The following is an 8,495-nucleotide window of genomic DNA, read 5'->3' as shown; positions in this document are numbered from 1 at the left end:
TCAAGGATGGGCTTTGGCCAAAACTATAGTCCAAGTTAGTTATGTAAAAATTGCCGCTCGCCCCTTGGACTGGACCGGGCCGGGCCAGGCCGGGTTTGGGTTTGTGGTCTGTGGGTCGTAGATCGTGGATCTTGGGCTTAAGCTTGAGGCTTGAGGCTTGAGGCTTAAGGCTTGAGGCTTGCAGGAATAGGTTAGGTTTGGGCTGGGCCAGATTGGTGGTTCACTAACTTAAGCTTTTTGGGCTAGTTTTGTTTAGTGGCTGTAGATATATACACATATGTATATAAAGTGTGTAACTCACTCACTTATTACCTATCAGTTTTGTACATTACTCCATCAGTTTTGCAAGAGTAATGGACTGCATATGTTGCCAACCTTTATGGTTGGTAGGCTCCTCCTCTCTCCCCTATTCCTTTGTTTCAACACAAAATTCTTTTGCTATCACATTATAGTCAGTCTGCTCTTATAGTATATTCTTCCTGTATGAAAGAGTGTTGCCATTGTTCGTTCACCGGAGCTAAACAGAAAGTGCTTCCATGTTAGCGAGCCTATACCATCGTATCCTACGAGACAGACGCTGGCATACTTCCAGTACCCACGGTGAGGCGGTGAATCTATTTAAAGGAGACTGTGGTATTACACAAGACTGTGGTATTACACAAGCTTCGTTTTGCTCTCTTTTCCTTATTTTTGTTATATGTATTTATGTTCATTATGTTGTATGATGTAGTCCCATGATTTCTTATTCTGTAAATCAATTTAATTAAGTATGAATCTGTTTGTTTGTTTTATTTAATCTATACAATTTGAATAACAGGGCTTCCCTCCGTGCGACCCACCACGACTCTAGTTTTGATGATTTGAACCACTCATTTTATCGGATCCTGTGTGCATATTGTGGGGGTCGAGCAAATGAGGATATCGGAAGCCCTCGGGTTGACCAAAGTGGCAGGGGGGGCGTGCATAAATTGGCCATAGAATGGACCCGTGAACTTTGTAGATGGCCGAGCTCAAATCGGCCCATGCTAGATCTAATAAGAGCCTTGGCCGAGTAAGACCAAGTTAGAGGGTCGTTGGAGCCATATAACCCGTGGGCTGCATCGGGGCCCAAGAACGAAGGTAAGGCCTAGTAGTAGAAAATGGCCCCCTGGAAGGCCCCTGGAAACATTATAAAAGTAGGAGTGACAGTCAATAAGAAAGGGAAAGAAAAAAGGTCTGTATGAACGAGAGAGAGTATTCCTAAACTCACTACACCACAAATTATTCATAAAAATAAAATAAAAAAATTAAGTCATTCCGATATTCATAGCCCCTTCATTTTATTGTTTTTATCTAGAAAACTTAATGGTCAATTTATTTTTAAAAATAGACCATCTATTTTTTTTAGAACAAATGTGATAAAATTAATGAACTATAAATATCGAATTGATCTAATTTTTTTATATATGATATACACAAAGCTCAACAAAATTAACGATTCAAACTATCGAAACGAGACTTATAATTGAATTCATGAGCTCGAACAACACCCTCTAATTCAAATGATGGACTGGAGAAAAGTCCAGCCCAAAATGCCAACAAGCCAAAGAAGCTCCTTTAACCCAAACTCAATAAAGCCAATCTGTTTAGGCCGAATAATTTGTTGAAGAATAATTGGTACTTGTTGGCTTATTTTACCTTCGAGAAGGTCAATTTGAGTATTTTGAGTGTGTCTACAAAGATGGAATTCATATATTCAAGACAAAAAAATGAATTAAGAAGTCTTTAATGACTAAAAAGTGTAACTTGTAAAACAATTAATCAATGATAATAACAAACACAAATTGGAGAATAATAATTTAAGAAGGAAGAATTGTATCCCAAACTCGATTGTCCAGCATGGCTTCCCCGGCCTCCGATGGAAAGAGGCACGTTGTCCATGCAAGACAGAAGCAACCCGATCCAAATGCTGAACAATTCAATTAAAAAGGGAAATGTACCTTACTACTACTCTTATTTTTGTGGACTCTACTACTCTTATATATAATTACTGTTATGACTACAAAAATTTAAACATTGATTTAATTATAATAGAAGTATTGAGTTTATAATTAATCTACATTAGTCCTTATTTATTTTTTATACATACTCGAGTTATTTAGTTGGTACACGTAAATGATTTTTCATTTTGACTTGAGAATAGAGACGTAGACTCTTTAGATAGACAACTTGTATATTTCAATCCATGAATACAGGAGAAAGAAATGGTACAATTTTTTTTAAGTTTTGTTATTTTTATTGAAATGTTCAAGAGTATTCTTAATTTGAATGTATTTGTTTCATAAATTTAGAAAGTGATTTATAAATGAAATATATATATATATATATATATATATATATATATATATATATATATATATATATATATATTGTTGGATAATCTTCACTGTATTTAAAAGATTTAATTCTATTGTGTACAAAACAACAACTAGAATTTAAAGAAATAAAGAAAATGAGAGAATTTGTTTGATTACAAAAATCAAACTCGAAATAAAAAAATAAAAAATAAAAACAGATTTTATTTTGTTACAAAAATAAAATTAAAATCTGATTTAAATAAATAACAATAACACAAAAATTAATTAAATAACTTACTTGATTTAATTTCTTCGAATTATAATCTGATCAAGTCTAGTGTTTGACACTGTGTCCTTAAGACAGATTCGTCCTCTCCACGGTGCTTTCAGAATGTGGAAGTCTATCTCCCAGGATAAAATGATCTACTACAAACAATAGCAGCACTACAAATTGTTTGCCTAACAAACACACAAAGTGTTTATACTCTCTCTAATAAGAAAATAATGTAGCAAAATGAAGAGGATGTTTGCAGAATTATGAAGGACGAAAATTAGAGTTACAAAATCCAAATGAGGTCTGTCCTATTTATAGATGGATTGGTGGCTACAGATTTTGAATTAAATAGGTGCAAACCTATTTTGAACAGGTATGGTTTTGAATTTAAACAGATTTGAATCTGTTTATATTTCAAACAGATAACAAAAACGGAAAGGACCCTGTTTGGGTGTGCAATAATACCAGACTGGTTTATTTTCGGGAAGGGCCCTATTTGGATGTACAATAAAACCAAACCAGTTTAATTTGAATTAATAAAATTAAATTCAAATGTTTTTGACCCAAAAAGATTAATATTGGGCCGAACAAGCCCAACCCAACCACACACCAGCGCCCAAGCCCAGCCTAGCCTGCTCGACTGGACGGACGGCCGCGGCGGCGCGAGCGCGTGTGGTGATTTTTGAGTCCAATGGGTCTAACCCATTTTGCCCATAACCTCTCCCTTTAAAACACTTGGGTACCCTTTGGGGAACACCCCAAGTACCAAACCCATGCCTTATAAACCCTTTCAAAACCTCCTACCAAATCAATGTAGGACAAGCCTTATTCAAACCTTTAAGGAATTTCCACCAAAACTCCATTTCCATGGAGCATACTTTGGCTTCAATTTCCCATTCACTCTGTAATGGTTTTGAGCAACCAAATATACCACGTGAAGCACAACGTAGCATAGAACGCGTTACCACTTTGACCCGCATAAATCGACGCACGGGGCCCCCTCAAAATTAGACCAAACTTAGGAAAAAATTCTGGTTTTACCCAGAATTTTATAACCATTTCCAACAATCCCCATATGAATGGAATTTGATGACAACAGAAATGCAACAATATGCAAATTTATCGAAAGAGTATAAGTCGAAAATATCTTGCATCAGGATAGGTAGTTTTCGGTCTTGAACCTTCCCTAGTGATAACCTATCGGACTTACTGGCTAACCAATGGACGCGATTCCTTGAATTGTTCAGCCGTTTGTGTAAGCCAAGACAATAGATTTCACGCAAAATATCTTCTGACACGTCGTGGTTCTCACTGTTGTGTTCATTTTGGCCTTGAACGCACCTGATTTTCATGAGTATTTCTAGAGAATATAGCCTCTTTCATTCTCATAGAACCGGCCCCAGTTCAACACTCATATAGGTGATTCTTATTGTGAGTATCTCCTTATACTCGTCTTGATTTTATGGCTTAATCAAGATATAAGTAATCATTAAAAGTAAAGCTTATCCTTATGCCCCTGCATACAATATATGTTGCAGATATCACTCTCACCATAGAAATGGGTAGGGAATTTTAATCCCTTGGTGATTTCTGGCGAGCCATACATAACTTAGTTGTCCCTTTGAACTTAGTTCTTGGGATTTCCAGTCATATAAGTAGGGTTACCATTAAAATGACTCTTATGTAATAGGCTTTAATCCCATCCCCTTCGATGAACTATACACTAGCTCTTTTGTCAAACCTTTTGTTAACGGATCTGTAACATTCTCTTTAGATTTTATATAATCTATAGAGATTATTCCATTTGACAACAATTGCCTTACGATATTATGTCGACGACGAATATGTCGTGACTTACCGTTATACATGTGATTCTGTGCCCTGCCTATTGCAGATTGACTATCACAATGAATGCAAATAGCTGGCACAGGTTTTGGCCACATTGAAATGTCTTCTAAGAAGTGACGAAGCCATTCTGCTTCTTCACCTGCTTTGTCTAAAGCAATGATCGTGCGATGCAAGTTTGTTTCGTGGACTTTCAAAAAACAGCAGCGCCTCCTAGAGTAAAGACATATCCACTAGTGGATTTTGAATCTTTAGTATCCGATATCCAATTGGCATCACCATAACCTTCAAGTACTGCTGGATATCGAGTAAAGTTCAAACCATGATCACAGGTGAATCTTAGATATCTAAGAACCCGAATGATCGCTTTTCAATGGTCTTCTCCGGGGTTACTAGTGTACCTACTCAATTTACTGATAGCATAAGCTATATCAGGACGAGTACAATTCATTAGGTACATTAGGCTTCCATTGATTTGGGAGTATTTTAACTGAGACACTACATCACCTTTATTTTTCGATAAATAAAGACTGATGTCTACAGGTGTTCTTGCTAAATTCAAATCATCCTTGATAAATTTATCAAGAATTTTCTCAATATAATGAGATTGAGATAATGCATATCCGTCAGATATTTTAGTAATTTTCATTCCTAATATAACATCTGCGACCCCCATGTCTTTCATATCAAATCTTTTGTTAAGCATTTGCTTAATTGATTTGATCATCTTTTGACTGCTTCCAATGATAAGCATGTCATCCACCTAAAGACAAACTATGACATATCCTTGGTCAGTGTTTTTAACATAGACGCATTTGTTACATTCGTTTATCTTAAACCTATTAGTAAGCATTGCATGATCAAATATTTCATGTCATTGCTTAGGTGCTTGTTTTAATCCATAAAGGGATTTTACAAGTTGACAAACTTTTTTTTTCCTTGCCCTGATACTACAAACCCTTCGGGTTGTTCGATATAGATCTATTCATTTAGATCACCGTTTAAGAAAGCTGTCTTAACATCCATTTGATGTATTTCTAAATTAAACAACGCTGCTATAGCAATAAGCATGTGAATGGATGTTATTCTTGTCACAGGGGAATATGTGTCAAAATAATCCAGACCTTCCTTTTGTCTGTAACCTTTAACTACAAGTCTTGCTTTATACTTATCAATTGAGCCATCTGCTTTTATTTTTCTCTTGAATATCCATTTATATTCAAGAGGTTTAGAACCTGGTGGACGATCCACCAATTCTCAAGTATGATTTTGCATAATGGATTCTATTTCATTATTAACAGCCTCTTTCCATAAAGGTGCTTCAGGACCTGTCATTGCTGCCTTAAAGCTTTGAGGTTCATTTTCTAACAAGTATGTCAAAAAATCTGGACCAAAGGATTTTGATGTTTTCGCTCTCTTACTTCGTCTTGGTTCATCATTAGTTAAATCCTGTTGGTTGAGACCATTACTAGTCTCTTGTGTTTGATTGTCATTAGTTTCTTGACTTTGTGTACAATCATAAGTTCTTTTTTGTGAACTTAATTCCTGTCATTTCTTATAAGGAAAGGCATGTTCAAAAACACAACATTCCTTGGCTCTATAATAGTGTTCACATTTATATCAGGTATTTCTGATTTATAAGTCAGAAACCGATATGTACTACTATTCTGAGCATAACCAATAAACACACAATCTACTGTTTTTGGTCCAATCTTAGGCTTTTATGGAATAGGAACTTTAACTTTTGCCAAACACCCCCACACTTTTAAGTATTTATAGGAAGGTGGTCGACCTTTCCACAATTCATAAGGAATGCTTTTGGTTTTCTTGTGGGGTATTCTATTACGAACATAATTAGCAGACAATATTGCTTCCCCCAACAAGTTCTGTGGTAAGCCTGAATTTAGTAACATGCCATTCATCATTTGTTGTCTATGATGTGCTTGATTCATAAATTTCAAATCCAAAAATTCAAAATAATTATGACTACACAAATCAGAATTAATGTTTTGACAAAATTATATCCTCATAAAAATTTTGCTTAAGAAACGAACAATTCAAAAACCCAATTGATTGTATACATTTTTGCAACTCATTTATAAATAAATATCACTGTCATAAAAATATTTGTGACAGAAGAAAATTAAATTATCTCAACTAATGCAAGAGATACACCCCCATATTAATAAAATGGTTTATGGTTTAACAATTTCTACTACGCAAGTAAAATAATTATTAACGACATCTCATGTCACATAATTCAAAATAAACCAATAATCAACATAAAAGATTTCTTAAATTACTTCCCAATTAAACAGAACGATATAATTACATACATCTTCATGTTTAAATTTCTCTGGTGTTTAAACACCCATTCAAAATTGATTAGAAATATTCAAATTAACCTATTTATGTCCAAAGTCGACCTAACAATTTATCATTCCAAATCACTTGAAATTATTGTTAAGAAATAACTTGAGTTGATATCATACATGCATATCAAACGCATCAACTAAAAATAATGATTTAACAAAATAAATTAATCATGCATGATCCCATCACTTGCATCATGAAATAAAAGGATTCTCAACTCATAAATAAAATCCAACACATTTAAACTTTAAACTTCAAAATGACAAAACATACATTCATTTAATAAGTTTGATTTGTACATAAATAAACAAATTAAATATGCATTAAAATGTTCTTGTGAATATATATATATATATATATATATATATATATATATTCCGACTCAAGTGCAGAAACAATTCAAGACTATGAATCCACATTGTAACAAAAATAAAATTAGTTTGTAAAACTAATATTTTACTCTAGAAACAAATTCTTCCATGTATACTCACGATGAACTATGATAAAGTCAAAAGAATTAACACCTTTTTACAAAGGGTTAAAAAATAAGTGGTCTACCAAACGAAACCATAAGTCACTTACAAAATTAACAGATTGTGACAGAGTCACAAAGTTACATGATTGATTAACAAAATTAATTTTCTAGTTACTAAAACCAGAAAATAAATTACAATACAAAATAATTTTATTTTCCTTGTTACTATAACTAGTAAAATAAAATACCGAAATAATATCTGATTACAAAAATCAGAAGACCAAACCACAAATTAATTTTCTAGTTACTTAAACCAGAAAATAAATTATAACATAAAATAATTTTATTTTTCTTGTTACTAAAACTAGAAAATAATATAATTTTATTTTCCTTGTTACTAAAACTAGAATATAAAATATCACAAAAATATCTGATTATAAAAATCTGAAAAACACAAAATAATTTTCTAGTTACCAAAATCAGAAAATAAATTCTAGTTACTAAAACCAGAAAATAAATGATAACACAAAATAATTTTATTTTCCTTGTTACTAAAGCTAGAAAAATAAAATACCAAAATAATTTTCTATAACACCAAATAATATTCTACAATTGTTAATGACGCCAGTATATTACTACTAGTTGTCAAAGAAAAGAGACAGTATATTACTACTATCTGTCAAATAGCATAAACCACTATTTGTTTTTCTAACCAGAATATTAGTTTGAAAACACAGAAAATTAAATACAATGAAGATACCAAAAAGGATTCTGTCATAAGATTGTTGGACAATCTTCACTGTATTTAAAAGATTTAATTCTATTGTGTACACAACAACAACTAGAATTTAAAGAAATAAAGAAAAGCAGAGAATTTGTTTGATTACAAAAATCAAACTCGAAATAATAAATAAATAAATAAAAACAGATTTTATTTTGTTACAAAAACAAAATTAAAATATGATTTAAATAAATAACAATAACACAAAAATTAATTAAATAACTTACTTGATTTAATTTCTTCGAATTATAATCTGATCAAGTCCAGTGTTTGACACTGTGTCCTTAAGACAGATTCGTCCTCTCCACGGTGCTTTCAGAATGTGGACGTCTATCTCCTAGGATAAAATGATCTGCTACAAACAATAGCAGCACTACAAATTTGCCTAACGAACACATAAAGTGTTTATAC

The sequence above is a fragment of the Camellia sinensis genome, chromosome 9 (genome assembly GCF_055761805.1).
Source record: "Camellia sinensis isolate YWXY chromosome 9, ASM5576180v1, whole genome shotgun sequence".
NCBI lineage: Eukaryota > Viridiplantae > Streptophyta > Magnoliopsida > Ericales > Theaceae > Camellia > Camellia sinensis.
Note: the sequence above shows the minus strand (reverse complement) of the source record.